This window comes from Rhinolophus sinicus, linkage group LG05 (genome assembly GCF_036562045.2).
Source record: "Rhinolophus sinicus isolate RSC01 linkage group LG05, ASM3656204v1, whole genome shotgun sequence".
Lineage (NCBI taxonomy): Eukaryota > Metazoa > Chordata > Mammalia > Chiroptera > Rhinolophidae > Rhinolophus > Rhinolophus sinicus.
Genome location: NC_133755.1, coordinates 113,158,553 through 113,177,461, shown reverse-complemented (window position 1 = coordinate 113,177,461; position 18,909 = coordinate 113,158,553). Strand labels below are relative to the sequence as shown.

General features: G+C 37.0%; 1 protein-coding gene and 1 long non-coding RNA gene across 6 annotated transcripts in view; one reads left to right on the top strand and one right to left on the bottom strand.

The window, feature by feature from the left end:
- The window catches only part of LOC141571674 (uncharacterized), a 41,361-nt gene extending 39,299 nt beyond the window's left edge, over positions 1-2,062 (bottom strand). Inside the window, exon 1 of the long non-coding RNA XR_012496647.1 lies at positions 1,925-2,062. This is a non-coding gene — a long non-coding RNA (uncharacterized LOC141571674). The remainder of the gene's footprint in view (positions 1-1,924) is intronic.
- FILIP1 (filamin A interacting protein 1) overlaps positions 1-18,909 on the top strand; it is a 231,487-nt gene that overhangs the window by 31,184 nt on the left and 181,394 nt on the right. For 2 of the 5 annotated variants that reach the window (XM_019729604.2, XM_019729602.2), the window contains exon 1: positions 2,101-2,507. The exons of the other annotated variants lie outside the window; for them this stretch is intronic. The gene's annotated coding sequence lies outside the window, so the exon portion shown is untranslated. Of the gene's footprint in view, positions 1-2,100; positions 2,508-18,909 lie in introns of those variants that run through there. 5 annotated transcript variants of the gene reach the window in all.

Here is an 18,909-nt window from a genome sequence, read left to right as displayed (position 1 = left end):
GAACATAATCTGAAGGTAGCAATAGACTAAATTATGCGAAGTATCCTGTATGCTATTGCTTGTCACCACATTGTTTAAAGTAAACTAATAGTAACAATGGAGAGCTAATCCAAGGATGAAAGAAAACAATGGGAGGGGGGCGGGGAATGACTAGGTTTTCATTAAAGAGAGAAAAAAAAAACACCACTGAAAACTCTTAATTGTCCGGATAGTCAGGGAAAAAATAACTATCACCCTCTCGATTGACTTATTTAGGCAAAGTGGGATATTTCCCCTCAGTTATCCTGACTTCAGTGATAAGGTGCTCAGCTTCATTTCGGATTGGAGACATCTATAAAGTGAACTCTGAGTAGGGGTGAAGTGATGCATTCCTGGAGTCCTTTTTAGTATAGTGGTTTTCAACCTGGGGCTGTTGCTGCATGTGGGATATGTGTGTGAGGTGTGAGCATTTTTCAAACAATAATTTCTCTGGACGCCACACCTTTATAATTTTTAAAAAAAGTTCTCCTGGTGGTTCTGAACTATCCCATATTCTAGTCACACACTTCCACCTCCTCTCAGAACCCACCTTTTAGGAACTGTGAATAGATTGTTTCTAAAAGAGCCATTAGTGTTCTAGAAGAGTCAGTTAATTTCACATAAGAAGGCTTTCATCTTAATGCTAGTCTTTTTTTTTTTTTTAATCAGCGTTGGCCCAGATCCAGAAAGTCTAGGAATCTGAACAAATGCAATTTTATATGTGAACAGTAGTAAGTAAATTAAGGGGGAAATGAATGTTGTTATTGTGGTGGCTGGGATAGGAAGAACTGAGATGTTTTCCTATGTGTTGAGGTGTGGGGTCATCTAAACTTGTAGGTGAGGGTCATTTCTTTCAAAAGAACACGTGCGCTTGCGAGCACACGTTCACACCTTGTGAGAAGTAGTAGTCTTGCCCAGAGACATTAGCGTTATCCAGCACATAAACCACTTATGGTAAGTATTCAACACTTCAAATATTAAATCCATGCCTTTAAATGTCTTCTTGGTCTGACTTCAGTTTGCATGTCAAAAAGAGTTATCTTTAAACTGATAAATTAATTTCAGGGAGGGGAGTCACTTTATAATGGCACTGAGGAGATTTTTGTTAGGGCAATATTCTAGTATTTTAATATTGTATTGGTGTGTGTGTGTGTGTGTGTGTGTGTGTGTGTGTCTGTCTGTCTGTCTCCCTTCCTACTTTACCTGTGGCTAAAAGGATCTCTCTCAGTTTCCCTTACTGTTAATTTCAATAAGTAATTAGTAAGACAGTTCCAAGAGCTAGTTAGTTAAATACACATTTTTTTCATAAGTCTTAATCTTGCCAGGTTCCTACTATTTTATTACATAGAATAAAGCTAATAAAATATATTGAGACATTCTTCATGTTGGAGTTTAGGGTAGACATGATTCTTCTCTGCTTCTGGAGACTAGAGGGTTAATGATGAGGCAAGGCTGTCAACAACCAGAGGTGTCTCACATCCTGGTTTTCCTGGAGCAGATTCCATTTCTTAGGCTGAATGAATGACCGGAGTGAGAATGCTAAGATCTTCCTTCTTCACTTTACTCCTTTCAAAAATAGTATTACATTCCTTTATGGTAACCTTACTTTCAGGACATTCAGGTATATAAGGTGGTCAAGTGTGATCTGACTGAGGAAGGCATCTAGCTACGAATTTAACACACCAATATAAAAATCTGGAAATGATCTCTAATTGTGAATTTTCCCAATGGTTGTGATACACTTTTAAAAACCTTTTTATTTAAGAACATTCATCTGAGAAAGCCGAATTGAGAACAATATTGCAGTGGTAAAATGCTTTGCTCAAGCTACTGCTGTTTCTTTTTAGATTTTAAAACCTGAGTCCCAAATTACAATCTGTATTTAAGAGCTTCAAATAATAATTACCTCTGTGTAACGAGCAGAAGTCCTTAAAAGGGACTGCTGTTTTCTCGCAGTGTTTTCCAGGGTGAGCAGAGCTGTATTCACTGATAACCCAGCTGCCGAGGAACTGAGTAAAGCCGGCTCCAAACTTCTCAGCTGTTGACAGGCTTGACTTGCTGAGAACACTGGTTAAATATAGCACGCGCAAGCCAGCTCCTCAACAAAGTCACTGCTCTGACGGTGTTGTGAAGGGAGCAGAAGACGAGAAACCTAATCTCAGAACCCAACAACACCTAGCAACAGTTGAAAAAACTTTTAAACAAAAGTCTGGGTGGGAGATACACAACAGCCTCCAATTTCTGCTGATCGGGATTTCAGGGAGAAGAAGCTGCTTTCCCCTTCTCTCCACTCGGTTTCCTGCATGACTTCAGCTATTGGCTAGTCCTGGGAAAGAAAGTGGGAAAAGCTTTTTCCTCTGTATTCTTTTGGGCTGGATAGTTTTCCAGGACTCCAGTCTCTCTTGGGCTGTGGGACAAGCCACTGGGTTCTTCAAAGGATAAGCTACCTCCATAAAGGACATCACCTTGGTTAAAAGGAGCTGCCTCAGGTAAGACCAAAATAAATACCTACTTACTCATTTAAGAAATTTCTGCTTCCACAAGAAGAGAGTTCTCTCGGATTCTGTGTTGTCTGTCTCCTTTGATTCTTCCTGTTCCATTGTGTGATAACACACTTAGGAATTATGATAATCATTGTGAATTATTTTTAAAGAAACATGTCTTTCTCAGAATTATACCAATTCTGTTTTAAACACAAAGATTGTTATGATGTTTTAATAGGTATCAAAATATTTCTGCCAAGTTAATTCTTCGGCAGGTAACAAATAAGACAAAGGACAATTTCACAGCTCCTTTCACAGTTAGGATGGCTAACCAATAGAAGGGATGGATATTTTTCCTAGAAGCAAAATAACTCATTTATTGAAATAGCTGAGTAGCTTGTGTGGTAAATGGGAGGAAAGTCCTGCATGGTGTTTGTACTGCTGTACTTTTGACTTGCTGCTATCTGCTTTTCCCTCTGCCTGATTCTCTGATTACACTGGTACACCGTGTGCTGGTTCTGACCTCGTTACATTACAGTCACCCCAAACGCTTCCGACTAGGCACAAAGTATGCCTGGTAGTAAATCACTACGTTGCAGTTGTTGAATACAAACTATTCAGGGGACAGTTATTTTGTGTGCTTTAAAAAAATTGATTAATTGCTTGCATATAGATAAAACAGATTCTGATTTTTAAAACTAGCATTGAATTTATTAGGAAAAAATCCTTTCTTATGTTGCATAGATGTGTGTATGAGTGTGTTTACTATAGTGTGAAGAAAATCCTGCTTTCGTCTGTTACTATATTGTCTCTCCTTCCATGAATTGCCATGTACTTTTCTCAGAATTGCTTAGAGTTATCAAGTTCACGTTGAATCCGACAAAAGTTATGACTACATTGGTGATGTAGTTAGTGTTGACACCTGGTGTCTGTAGTTGGGTTGGATTTGTATAAAAAGTTTGTTCCTTGAAATCAACGTGATAATTTGAATGAGTACTCTAATCTCAGGATAATATCAGGGAAGATACAGTTGAATATTTTAAAAGGAATTATTTTATTTTATCAACTTAAAGGAAGAATTTACCCAAAATCAGTTTTAAACAAATTGTGTGTTGACAAATAAGAATGTATCAGCCCTTTCAGTAAATATTCCTGTTTTAAGAAAAACTAATTAAAGCTTATGTATCATATGTTCAGGAAAATGAACTAGTATATACATTTTAGTATGTATTATGTGTCATAATTCTGATGATATGATTAGCTAATTATATATAATGAATGTATACAGGTAATAGTATAAAATGCACTCGGGTAACCTTGGGTATCAGAGAATGAAACTCCTGGTGCTTTAGCGGTGATGAAATATCTTCTTGAGATTTGAATAGTCAGAACTAAATGCTTTACATTTTTCTTGTTTTTATCTTAGGAAGGGTCACATTGTTGGCTTACATATGTATGCGTAAGGCCAAAATCGACCATTAGTTCTAGGCATGTAATTTCTTTTGGAGTTAGTGGAACAGTGTGTAGATAACCGAGTGCAGCATTTGGCCCTGAGTGAAAGCTATGTTTCCTGATGAATTGAACTTTTGAGTATCAATGTCTTTATGGCTGTCAGTTTACCCTTGAGAATCAAAACTAGCTCAGGTTAGACCATGTGCTTTCCTCCAGTATATGAACAATCAAACTCTCCACAAACCATACAGATTCTGCTCTCCTGTTCACTCAAGTTCACATTTCTGTTATTTTGGAATCCTCCTTTCTCCCTTCGCCAAAAGAGTGGTTAGATTCCATTACCATGTCTTCTACTGCACTAAGGCTATTCCCTTCACCCTCAGTCTGGATTTGTAACAGTGCTCCTCCAACCCCTCATGCCATCCAAACTGTTTTGCCCATGACCATGGGGTTAATTTTCCTAAAGCATTGCTATGTTTGTCTCTCTACTCCAGTTATCTTCTGGGACTTGTAGTTGCTGCCAAACACCTAGGCTGGGTATTTTGAAAATCTTCCATCATCTGGCACGTACTTAACTTTTTCCAGTATCAGCTCCCACTATTCAACAACAAGTGTCCATCCCTTTGCTTCAGATTATTTCATATTTTGGGCCATTCTCCAAACACATACAGAGTGCACATTTTTTTCCTTCCTATTTTTAAATTAAAGTTTATTGGGGTGACAGTGGTTGGTAAAGTTACATAGGTTTCAGGTGTACAATTCTGTAATACATCATCTATATATCACATGTGTGTTCACCACACAGAGTCAGTCCACATTTCAATGTTCCACCCCTGCCCCTTTTATTCCCCATGTCTGGAACACCTTTTATCTCCTTTTCTGTAGAGACCTTGTTCAATTTTTAAAACTCAGATCAGTGTCATCTATTTTCACAATGATTTCCCAGACCATTCCTATTAGAAGTGATTCCTTCTCAGTTTAGACAGTTTGGTGCTCTGTCAGAATTAGGGTACTTTGGAACAAGGTTTGCCTCTTTAAATTCAGAACAATTTTATGAAGATGATTAGGTACAGAGCATTGTCCTAAAGATCACTTGGCTTTGGAGCTTTTCAACCCCATGCAAAATTTGAATGTTCCATTACATTTTTGGCTACAGATTTCTGACGATGAGTATGTAAGAAAGTATAGATAAGCATAAAAATCAAGAAAAGCAACTGTAAGTATGGTTAATAGCCTTTTACTTCAAAAAATTCTTAAGAAAACTCTTCATAGTTTTCCCATGCACAGAAAAATTACATGTCATTGTAACTATGCTTATGTACCTGATTATAGAGATGATGTGCCTCTTGAGACTAAAGTGGAAAGGGGATATATAAAGTATACACACATTACTTGTGTATGCACCTAGACCTTTAAATACTATGACGCATATACCTTTATCATCTTTTGGTACCAAATTCTATTTATAGTTACCTTTACTACTATTCATTTAAATTATGGCTCCTTCTATTTGTTAGTCATCATGGATTAGAATTTGACCTTGAACATTAAAATGTTTAAACATGATGTTATGATCCTTTTTAAATTTCTCCCTAGATATTTGAAAAAGAGACATTTCTCAGTGAATGTCACTCATGAAACTTATACCTTTACTGTGTAAAATAAAATATAAATCATGATTTTGAAGCAAAATTTTTCTGTGTCCATCAGAAGAAAAGCATTCTCTTTACATTTTAAGATGGCCAAGGAAATTAAAATTATTCTTCTAAATGGATATTCAGTAAGAATCACTATGGGATTTTCCAAATGAAATTTGTGAAATGTTTAATATATTCACTTAGTAGTGGTTTCCCTGTGGTTATAATTTTCACTTATTCTTTAGAAACAAAACTTTGTGGTAAAATACACATTCCAATCTAATGTTAATTGTTTTTTTTCCCCTGGAAGACGAGCATTTCTTCATAAAACAGGTACACTAAGAAATAGGATTTTACAGAGTTTATTTCATCCACATTTTCACTGATTTGTCTCATCTTATTTCTCTAAACATGTGGGTTTTAGTAAAGCAGCATCATGGGAAGTGAGAGGGCAAGCTTAGATTGAGGTCTAGTTCAGCAGAAAGGTTTAAGAGAAAAAAGATCGGTAACAACTTGTTAGAATAATGACATTAAAAGTCTGAAACATAGTTTGTTTATACATTAATTATTTTAAATATATATAGCAATAGCACAAAAGATATACTAATAAAATACGTTTTGTTTCCTAAATCTGAGTTGAAGATTTAAGGACTTGTTTCTTGATATGAAGGCGGAAGCAGGAAAGGCTAATAGCATAGGCAAGCCAGAGAGCCTGGATTCACATTTCAGCTTAACGTGATCCCGGACAAATTACTCTCGGTGCCTCAGTTTCCTTGTCTAGAAAATAGTAAGAGGATAATAATACTATCTTCCTCATAGAGTTGTTTTGAAGATTAAATGATTTAATAAAACTTACAGTTGTCTGGTAGACTTTTCAATAAATTTAACGTATTATTGCTTTATTACCATACCTTAAATGTAGTTATTGTTTATTTTAATCTTTTTTTGCACATAAAATTCTTAGATACAGATAGTCTGTGAACTCAAATTTGTAGATCATAGAAAATGCAGAAGAATGTATTGTTTAAACTTGGAATCCTGTTTGGGACTTACTTTGCTGCTGGGTACTCTAGGCAGACATAGTTGGAACGCCAGTCAATAATTTAGTATTGAATTTATGTTTCAAACCCTCCCTTATCACTCAGCAGTCTGCTGTCTTATAGAATCATTACTAAAAAGGTAAGAGATCACCCACAGCATAGACTACTCTATGGTTTCTATATTCGTAGTTGGAGATAAAGTATGTTTATTGTGCTTGGGTGTCTCTTTTATAGCTGACTACACTGGGTAATGGAAGGATATATTATTACATTTATCATTCTTTATTTCTTCCCTTAGATGTTTCCTTTTGTTTACTAACCTAGTATCAGATAAAAATGAAAAGACCAAAAAAGGTCATCTCATGCTAGCTTTACCCTTACGAAATGGAAATGAATTCTTGCTCTTCGTTGCCCTTAATCCTATTCATTCTTCTTAAACATAACAAGAAAGTATATTCTAAGACAAAAAAGAAAGCGTTATCTCATAAATATGTGTGTGTATGTTATGGGGTGAATACTGTTTTGTATATTTAATTTAACAAAACTATGTGAAACACAAGCAGGGAATGTTCATAGAAGCATTAGTGCTAGTAAATCTTCTGCAGGGTAGTTATGATTTAGATCTCTCAATTTTGCTTTGTTTTTCTCAATTGAAAGAATGAGTTTCTAAAAGATAAAGCAAACTGAGTTTTATGATTATCTTTCTTTAATGAAAACCTTCTTGTAGAAAGAAAGATAGAGGGAATGAAGGAAAGAAGGAAGGAAGAAAGGAAGGGGAAGGAAGGGAAAGGAAGGAAAGAAGAAAGGAAATGAAAGAAAATAAGATACGATGTTTTTCTGGCTTACAAAATACATTATAAAGGTTCTAGGGCAAAAATATAGGAACCTTAGGAAAATATATTGGATTATGTTCTTCTTTCTCCTTAAATAGTCCCACTCTTTCGCTAATCAGAGAAGGGACAAGGCTGCAGGCAGAATACAACTTTCCCTGTGGCAGGAGCTGAGGCAGTTTAATTTCAAAGACCATGCAGTGAGCTGTACAAGAACTTAGAGTGGGGACAGTCAGACTTGAGTTGAGCAGCTCTAGCTGGCTGTTAACCAGCTGATTGCAGAACTTGAGAAAGTCCCAGCAGAGAAATGAAGAAACATGACGTTAACCAGCACCACAGTCCCCGAGAGCTTTATTTAAGCTGCAGCAGAACTGGAAAGTCAAAAGAAGGGTGGCGTTGCTTTTCCTTTTTGGGAAACAGTGTCAATGTGCATAATATTGGGTGATTTATGTGTTTCTCAGGTCTATGAAAGGCAGACTAGAAAGAATTTTTAAAGCTAATGCAGAATTTATCTCAAGTGATCTGACTTTAATTGAATCCTGAAGGTTCAGGGATTTTCTGTTTTTGCTTTCTTGGTTAAATGCTGTCACCTCTCTCCTTTACCAACACATAGATAAAAATTATGATTGTTGCTTCGTTAGCCGAGGACCTTATATGCCTACACTTGAAAACAGTTTTTTTTTTTCTTCTTGCAATAATTATAAACTGCAATCTTCCCAAGTTATTTTGAAAAAAAATAATTATCTGCTATGGATCTTTGTAAGGAAAAGGTGTAAAAAAGTCATAAAATGGACACATCAGAGTTAGCCAAATCCATTCTTGAAAAAGTGATCTGCTAAAGATTTAAAGCCAGAAGACAATTTGATTGAAAACAGTAGACTGCTGACATCACCAAGATAATCAAGTTATTGCCAACTTGCCTTGTTTATCTAAAAGAGCTTTGTAAAAATAAGGTCTCTCTCTCTCTCTCTCTCTCTCTCTCTCTCTCTCTCTCTCTCACACACACACACACACACACACACACAGAGTAATAGGGATAAGTGGACTTTATTTTCCCTTTTATCTCTTTAATATACTTATGTCTTAAGTAACCCATCCCTGCTTCTTTGACTGAGGTACGACAGCACAACAGGAAAGGAAGAGGCATTGCTGAGTTCATAATGCTATTTCAGTGTGGCAGCCTAAGTACATGAGGAAATGACACCCCTGGCCTGTGTTTGGAGCCTTGCAGTTACTGTGACGACAACACACACTAATGGAAAACAAAGATGGTCTGCTTGACAGGGAGAGCTAGGAAGAGCCAGCTCAGATTTTTCCTAATTATTCTATAAGTCTTGAAATGTGACACTGGAGGTATGCAAGGCTCTTTGTGTTTCATTAACTGTTTAGTAAGTGACACATGCTTGAAGAGGAGCCTGGTATTTGGATGAGGGAGGGGCCTTACACATGAGCTTGATTTTCACATGCTGTCTTGATATCATCTGGTTTGGCCACCAGCAAACCAACTGCTTTGATCACAGCCTGTTGTTTCTTTGGTCCTTAATTAAGGAAGCCAGCTGCTTTGGTAGAATTCACTCCTCAGGGGCTCCTCTACTTTGGGTAATGTATCCCCGCCTTCTATATTCTGTTTATTCCATAGACCACTGCCCTGCATACCTTATGTTCCTACTAATGACCGAGACATCTGAATCCCAATTATTATGTAATGATATAATAATATAATGATAATAATAGCTACATATATTATCTACATAATATGTGTATTATATAGTTATATACAATTATTTAGTATATATAAATGATCATAATAGCTAGCATATTAGAGATTATTCTGTGCCAGGCATTGTGCCAAGCATTTTACGTCGATGATTTTATTTACTTCTCATAGCAATTTTATGAGGCACTTTTTAAAATCTCTGTTTCATGGATTAGAAAGATGGATCTTATAGATGGTAAGTAACTTGCCCAGGGGCAGATTTGAAATTTAGATCCAGGCAACTTGACCTTATTTAGCCCATGTTTTCAACCACTTTCTTGTAGTGGAGGCAGTTGTTCAAGGAAGACCACCACCCAGATGACTCTGATGTTTTAATGAAAGGTGTTGGATGTAACACTGCAGGGGTCAGCTGATACTACAGTCTGAAAAGATTCAGTAAGAGCAAAGAACAGACAGAGAGATTCAAGGCCAACTGGGGCTCTTGTCCAGGGTTCCGAAGTGGAACCAGAAGTTTCAGTGGCCAGTGGAGTTGGGCACCTCAAGAAGAGCTAGGCCTGGGGCACCGGGTTGCAGAAGCCATTCTTCCCCAGTTATTGATAGAGCAATGTGGTTCCCGGTTTCTGCATTAATGAGTTGATTCCCTGGGAGAGGATGCCATGGGATATTCGAAGTTATGTGCTGTTAGGGCTACTACTGTAGCCATATCCTTTGATACCATCAGGGTTTTGGTCTGTTGTAGCTCCTGTTGACAACTGAGAACCCCACCTTCTATTGTGACATTTGAAATGCTCTGCAGATCTCTGCCTGGGTCATAAGCATTCAGTTTGTTTAGTAGGTTCAAGAGGGAGTTCTACAACATACTTATTCGAGCTGTTGGTAGCAATATTCCTTAAAGTAGCCTTTGGTGGTGTGTGTATATTGGTTGGAGGAGGCAGTGAGGAAGCAGACAGATGGTCTCATTCACGTAAGAGCTCTTATTGGCTTCCAACGACGTTGTTTAGGTATCGAGTGGTCAATCTGACCACGTTGCTCCTTCAAAACAAACAAACAAAACAAACAAACAAACAAATAAAAAGTGGAGAGCTCGCTATAGTTTAAGGAAAATTACCTGATATTTTTCAGCTAGTGATTTGCTACTGTGGAGCAATGGTATGAGATGTTCTATTGGACATTTTAATTATTTTATCTTTGTTAACCAAGAGTTACCTGTAATGATGCTAACTGTCTATTTGGTTATAATTGGAATTTTTGAGTTTCTATTTACGTGTATAACATTTAACTTTAGCAATTGTCTAAAGTAAAAGGAGAGCAGTTCTAATAAAATTTTGATGGAGCAGATAATGCTTTTTCTTAATGCCAGTGGCAGTAAATACTCCTCTTTTTCAGTGTATCAAATATCTCAGGTGGTGGTATTGAATATCCCAGGAAGGTGAACGTTTCATGTGAAGTGAACACATAACAGAATGAATCTCTACCCTCTGAGAAACTATGCTAGGAATTGAAACGGTATATTGTCATAAACATACTCGCATACCCTAACCCTTCCCGATACACTTTTACACTCATTACTGGTCAATGCACAGAGCTTATACTACTACTTACCTGACAGGCTAAACATGTTCCTGAAGCAAATGCTCTTTGCTCTGTGGTATGGACCTCTTTAATCCAAAATAAAGGATTGATGTATTATATTTCATCAAGCCCCTCCGTTTCATTCACATGATCACTCCTGATTTTCTTACAACAAATAAACTCAGAATTTCCCTCTGTCCTTTCCTGTCTTTATGCAAAAAGGTGTAACAGTGCAAAGAAAGGAAAGAATTAGTGTTATATCCTTTGGAGACAAAGGGCTTGACTGGTTGGCTCCAGGAAGTATTTTTTTTTTCTCATTCAATTATTTTATATTTCTTTTGGCAACAAAACTGAAAATTTCCACATTAATCTTTTGCTAATGCCTCTTAAATGGAAGATATTAATAGCTTATCATATTAATTTAAGGTTTTTCTAAGACATTCTGCAAGAGCTCCTAAATCTCTTAGCACCTCTGCACCTGGGCTGATTTTAAGGCAAACGGAGGCTCTGAGTCTCACATTATTGATGACTGTACGTACAGCTTTGGTCCTGGAGACACCCGTACCCAGTGGGAAACTGAGAGGGTGGAAACCTCTAGACTCTGAGCTCATGTGGGGCTCTCAAATCATCTAGTCTTGTGGTTCTCAACAGTTCCTGTGCAGCAGAATCACCTGGGAGGCTTTAAAAATGCAGGTGCCCAGGCTGTGCCCCAGAGGTTCTAATTCAAGTTGGCCTGAGTAGGTGCCCAGGTATCGGTCTATTTTACAAGGTTTTATGTGATTTTAATGTGCATCCAGGGTTGGGAATCAGTTATCTAGTACAATCTCATCATTTTAAAGAGGAAGGTACTAGGAAGAGGCAAGAGAAGTCACTTGGCAGAAGTTACAAAGTCCTCTGAGTCTTAAGCTATTACCTTTTCTAGCAGGTGATCATAATAAACAACAATGTAGCTAATATTTAATCATTGCTTTCTAAGTATTAGCAACCCCATAAGGCAGATATTCATATACTTTACATTTTACAGGTAAGTAGGCTGAGGGAAATGTCCATGGCCCTCAGCAAGCAGGTGGCAGATCTGGGATTTGAGTTCAGGCAATTGGACTCTCAATTTGTGCTTAACCCCATTTGCTGTTCTGGAGCCAATTCTGAGAATATAAGGTGTTGAATGGCAGCTGCTTCCCTGTTTCAGTGTCAGTCTTTGGGCAGCTGGCCATTGAGCTCTGGGTTCCCACTAACTGTGTTATCAGCTTGCCTAGAGATCCTTGCCTTCTCCATTTTCTGAATAAGTGGGCCAATTGGAGGCAATTCATTCTCTTAGAGACCGTTACAAGGTGCTTCATTTCCCCCAGTGCCTTTGTTTCTTATGTCCTGTCTGTCCTTTCCCTTCTGGACCATTATAATATTTCTACCTTACTTTGGGGCACATATTATTTATATCTTTCCAGGGAAATTCTAACTACAAACTCTACTCTCTTGTTCAGACCCTTGATTTTTCCCTTAGTCCTGTGAATTTGGCTGGGTTCACTATTTTCCCTGGGATTTCCCTGTCGGGACTTTCATACCAACCCCTAACTTCTCATGATATTAGCAACAACAGGAAGAAACAATTTTGTTTTTCCTATAGTAGCAGGTGCGTTGGAAACAAGCTGGCCTGTCCTATGGAACTGACTGGCCAGTGAGGTCAATGTACTCTGAAGATCTTTTAAAGTCTGTATTTTTACGTCACATTATGGAATTAATTTCCTGATTAATCCTGTAAGTCTCAAATTCTACAGAGCAGGCTTTTTCAGACCTAGGGGAAAATCTATATGCGTTGTCTGTTTCAATGAACTTTACCAAGATGAAAATCACCAATGGCAAATAATATAGGACATATTTTTCTAAGCACTAGAAACTAAACAAAAAGTGAGATATTATTATAATGATTCTATAGTAAATGTTTATGGGTAAATTAAAAGAACATGATAAATAGATTCAGGAATTATTTGGGACTATTTTTAAAATCATATTGCACAAAATAAGTGCCCAATAAATGTTTGTTAAATTGAATCCATTAAATGTCCTGCAAATGAGAAAGTAAACATTGACCAGTTTCCACTAATTTGACTGAAAAAACCAACAAACACACACACACACACACATATATATATATACATATATATGTGTGTGTGTGTATATATATATATATATATATATATATGTATATATATATAACATAAACGTGAGACTAACAATCAGTGACCATGGGTGATTATATCTCTGCTTTCACTATTCTTAAACCTTTAATGGTCACATATTGCTTTTATAACAATACAAATTAAAAATCAACAAACATTTTAAATGTTCATTGGAGTTCATCAGAGAATAACCAATGTATTAAAAAGTGAATGGAAGCTGGACTCTATAGCTATGATTGGCATGATATATACATATTTCCAATAGCAGACTAGAACGCTTCCTTGAAATATAGTAGTATAAAACATAACTATTGACACAAGTGTAATTGTAAAATATTCACCCCTCCTCTTTTCACTCATACGCCCCAAAACTCATGGAAAAAAAAACACACAAAAAACACTTCCAGGCTTTTATTGTAGTTTATTAGCTGGAAATGTTCTTGTCCTCAGAAATCTATTTTGGAGTTGGGATTGCTCCACTCCCCCTACAAGTGGTAAAGCAACAGCTGCCATTTAATTAATGTTTCTGCTGACAGCTACAGCTGATGGATACCATGGAAGTTCCCTATCAGCATCTATACCACCCACATTACCCCAAAGGGAAATATTGATGATAGTTGCTTGATTTTGCCTTATTTCACTTTCTTTCCTGCATCACATCTTCCAAATTCCAATGATGCTGTTATTTACATCACTATTCACATCTTCCAGGGAATAAAGTCTCAGGGGAACACATGTGTTCCTGGTGATGTATTGTGATGGAATCTCACCAAAAAGAACACGTGAAATATTGAGCTCAAATAAAGGAGAGGACAAGGGGGAAAACCAGATGAAAGGGACTTGTGGTTTCTCAGAAACTGGAGAGTTTTGAGAAAGAAGTCATTTTTTGAGAAATGAAGTTCTTTTGAGAGAGAGAGATTAGAGAAAAAACAGAGCTCTAGTTTTTCCATGTACTGTGAAAGTATGGTTAAAATCCTACGATTTGATTTATATATTGATTACTATTTCATTTTCTGTTCTCTGACACTTCCATAGAAGTTGAACTTCAATTACTATTGTCTGAGAACTTAAAAGGATTTGGGTTGTGTGAAAGTAACTGCTTATAGAGTGAGATCTTCTCAGTCTGCTCATCTTTTTTTATTTTTTATTTAATATTTTATTGGGAAAGGGGAACAGGACTTTATTGGGGAACAGTGTGTACTTCCAGGCCTTTTTTGCAAGTCAAGTTGTCCTTTCAATCTTAGTTGTGGAAGGTGCCGTTCAGCTTCAAGTTGTCCTTTCAGTCTTAGTTGTGGAGGGCACAGCTCAGCTCTAGGTCCAGTTGCCGTTGCTAGTTGCAGGGGGCACAGCCCACCATCCCTTGCGGGAGTCGAATTGGCAACCTTGTGGTTGAGAGCCCACTGGCCCATGTGGGAATCGAACTGGCAGCATTTGGAGTTAGGAGCATGGAGCTCTAACCGCCTGAGCCACCAGGCCGGGCCCCAGTCTGCTCATCTTGAAGAACATGTTGTGGGCTCAGTCAGGTAGGGCCCATTCATTCATGTAGCTGGAAGAAGGACTAGACTGGTGCTGAACTGGGAGCAAGTAGAACACAGGATCAAAATGGTATGGCATTAGACGACAAAGAGTGGTCCAAGTTAGCAGCTGGCATTTGAAGGTCTAACATGAGGTTCTGGGGAGTCTTGCCAGGCAAGTGGAGTATGGCTGTGTTTTGAAACAGGCAAGGAATCAGCGTTTGGGCAATCCTGTCAACTGGGTGAGGGAGAAGAGCAGGGAGGTAGGATTCAGAGACAGGATAGTTCTGGAGGAGGAGCAGTCCTAGAGACTCTGGGTGAGATGCCCAAATTGTAGTGCATTGTCAACTAAGATGAACAACTAAGATGCTGCTAAACTAAGATGAACAACTAAGATGCTACTAAATTAGTACTGGGCTAGAGCTCTTCAGTCCCTCCTGCTTCACCTTTAGAATGTGGCATTTGCCCATTCATTAGATATTTATTGAGATTCATATGTGTCAGGCACTGAGCTAGGGATTGGGATACAATGGTGAATATTACATTATCTTTGCTCTCTAACAGAGACTACAGGTAAAAACAATGGCAATTTCAATGCCATGTAACTGGTGAGTAAACGGTATTTTAGGAGGACTCACTTGGTTTTAAGTCATCCGTGATTGATTCACAGATCATAGATGGGATGAAGTGACTTTTGCTGTGGGAAAGGGGGACTGTAGATTCTGAAACTGAGATAGAGCCTGACAAACAAAGTCTAAGGGAATGTAACAGAAATGAATGTGATTGAAACATTCGAATATCTGAGTTGGTGCAACAAGTCCAAATAGCTTTAAAAATGGTAGGGAACTTGTAAGTTGCATTCTTTCCACTTACATGATAATTTTAATGATTTTAAAAATAATGTGATGAAGAGAATGCACTATATACATATATTTTCATTCATACTTAAATCAGTAGTGGCTATAAGGAGCCAGCCAAATATGCATCTTGTCGGCTAGAAAATTCCTGACTCTCACCACTACCCACACTCTGAGTATTCTTCCAAACAGTGACCATTCTTAATATGTCTAAAAGAGGGTGATAGATACTTTCTATAAAATTATTTGCTTTAGGATTTTTACAAGTTTGTGCACTTTAAAAAATACTTATATACGAGAACGTGTTCAACACTTCAACTGCCTAACTGCTGCTGGAGCAAGAAACCTGTGCAAATAGCCAGGAAATTTTTGAAGTATAAGTTGGGAGCATTGCCTGACCACATATTAAAAGAAATTTTGAAACCACACTCATTGAAACACTTTGATAGTGGTTTCAGAGTCAGTTCATATCAGATGAGGAGATCAAGGAAAAATAGTAGAAAGTCCAGACAAATAAACTTTTACATATTAGAATTTAGTGTTAGAATCAAGAGACGTTTCAAATCAGAAGAGAAAATATGGATTTTTCAATTAATGGGGTTGAAATAACTGGGGAAAAAATTAAACTTTTACATAACACCTTACACTGAAATACATATTACATGCACCAGAAATTTAAGTGTAAAAAAAATGAAAGTGAAATATTTGCAAAAATATATGTACAGTACATGTGAAAAAACTTCGTAATCCAGACAAAAAGCAGTAAAACAAAAGATTAAACTATTTGATGCCATAAAGTATTAACTTCAGAAAAACTGAATGAAACTTTTACACAGAAAAAAAATTTTCATGAACAAAGTTAAAATGCCAACAACAATCTGGACAAAGATATTTGTAATAAAAACAATCAAGGACAACTATCCTTAATATAAAGAGATCTTTTAAATTTATAAAGCAAAAAAGAGAACAACAGAAAAATGGACAAATGATGTAAATAATTTGTAATAAGCAAAAATGAAAAATTATTTAATATCACTGATAATTAAAGATTCAAATTAAAAGAAGATAGTATTATTTAAACCAACATATTGACAAGGACTCAAAAGAACTCAATACCCAGTGTGGTGAAGGTGTGAGGAAATACACACAATATACTGCTGGTGGGAAAATCAACTAGGACAAGTTTCCTGAAAAGCAGTTCGACAGTATGTGGTAAAAATCTTTATAATCAGAGAAAAAATAAGTCCACTTCCATTTTGAAAAATAGAGAAGTCAAAACACATGTGGTGCTTTTGGGAATGCATTGTTTTCTCTTCCTCCTATTGTTCTCAAATATTGTCCATTGACTTTTAAAAGTTTGGCAGACTGAGTGGCTCTAATTAAGAAAAGAAAAAGTTCACATGCTTTTTCCTCAGTAGCTTGATAGGATTTCCTAGGAGAGGTCTTGCTTGATTAGAATTGTTGAAATAAGGCTGCGTAGTCTATTCTGCCTAATCATTGAGATGCCAAATGTGTCTTAATGGCAATGTATTTCCTGAGTAACATTATTATCAAAACATAATCTCATAACCCAAATGGATATACAGAGGGTGCCAAAAAATGTATACACACTTTAAGAAAGGAAAAATCTGTATTAGAATCACGCTGATGGTAACCACTTTGCAAACCCCTTGAGATTGCAGAAGTCAAACGTGACTTCTTGGATTCATCTTTTGTTATTGGTAAATATTGATAATTTTAATACAGTTTTTTCCTTTTTTAAAATGTGTGTACATTTTTTTTTTTTTGGCACCCCTTGTATTTACGACTGGATCATGAGGTTGGGAGACCACAGGGAAGGTAGATTAAATTGATCACTGGAGCAAGGAATTCCTTGCATTTGATCACCACTTCATAAAACTGCTCAGGATCATTAGGCTTTTAAGGTTAAACTAATTCAGGAAATGGGGACTAAAGTTCAGAGTTTGGGCAATATGCTATGTTCATGAATTACTATGAAAGAAAATTGTTTAAACATAACAATTTTAGATACTGATGGATACTAAGAGATGATTGACTCCAACCCTTTTTAATGAGAGATGAGGAAGCTGAAACCTAGGAAGGTTGACTTTCTCAAGGTCATATAGCTTATTAATCCAGGCATATGAATTCACAGACAAGCCACAGCGTTGTGCTGCATTGCTCCCTAAAATCCAGAACATTACCTGTCTTGGGTCATTTCCCAAGATACCTGTTGTATAAGAGTTTATGATTTCTCTTTCATCATGCCTTTGGCACTTCCCGATGTTGGGATTTTCAGAACACCAGCAGTTCACTACTTATCAATTCTGTCTCTTATTCCAGGGGATGGAGGGAGACTACTTATAGAATAGTGTGTAGTGTGCATATGTCTTATGAGGGATCATGTGAGGGGGGTGGTACATTGCCCAGGAGCTTCTCACTGGTCTTAGAGCAGGGACATTTTGTGAATGGGTAGGGAGCAGTGATATGAATGAAATACCATCCAAGACCTTGTGCATTAACATTCTTGTACTTTCCTTGGGGAAGCCCCCTTTTGGAAGAAGACACTCTTGAAACGTTACCCAGAGTGAAGGTAGGCACAAAGCATTTTAAACCAAGCTGGCCTTCTAGATCTTGGTCCCACAAAGAATGTGCAGAGATGAGTAGTGGTACTTTATCACTTTGGTTGTTCTTCCAAGTGTTTTTTTTTCATACACTGGGCACAAGCAAATGAGTTCCCTTTACTTCTCTCATACCCACAGAAAAAGAGGGGTGAGCCCAAACATTATATATAATTCTGTTAATTAGAATGTAAGTATGAATAATAGCAACAACTGTGTTTTATTTCCAACTTCTATTTGGTGACTGCTAGGCTGAGTGATTTAACTAACAATGTGTTATTTAACAAAGTGATCACATTGTCCATTTGTATAGCTCTCAGTTCTTTTTTTTTTTTAACACTTCATTTATTTATTTTGACATTCAATAGTATTTTATATTAATTTCAGGTGTACGGCCTAATGCTTAGACATTTATATAATTTAACAAGTGATCCCCTTGACTAGTCTAGTACCCACCTGGCACTATGCATAGTTATTGCCATGTTATTGACTATATGCTCTATGGTTTACTTTACATCCCATGACCATTTTGTAACTATCAATTTGTACTTCTTAATCCCTTCATCTTTTCTATTTATCCCCAATCCCCATCCCATCTGGCAGCTATAAAAATGTTCTCTGTATCTATGAGTTTGTTTTTTGTTTTGTTTGTTTATTTTGTTCTTTAGATTCCACTAAAGAACAAATGTTGAGAAATCAGTTGACAGTCTTATGGGAGCTCCCTTGCAGTTAACTAACTGCTTTTCTCTTGCTGCTTTTAAGACTCTCTCTGTGTCTTTAAACTTTGGCATTTTAATTATGACGTTTCTTGGTGTGGACCTGTTTGGGTTCATCTTGTTTGGGACTCTCTGTGCTTTCTGGGCTTTGTGTATCTATTTCCATCACCAAGTTAGGGAAGTTTTCATTCATTATTTCTTTAAATAGGTTTTCAATTTCTTGCTCTCTCTTCTCCTTCTGGTACCACATAATGTGAATGTTGGTATGCTTGATG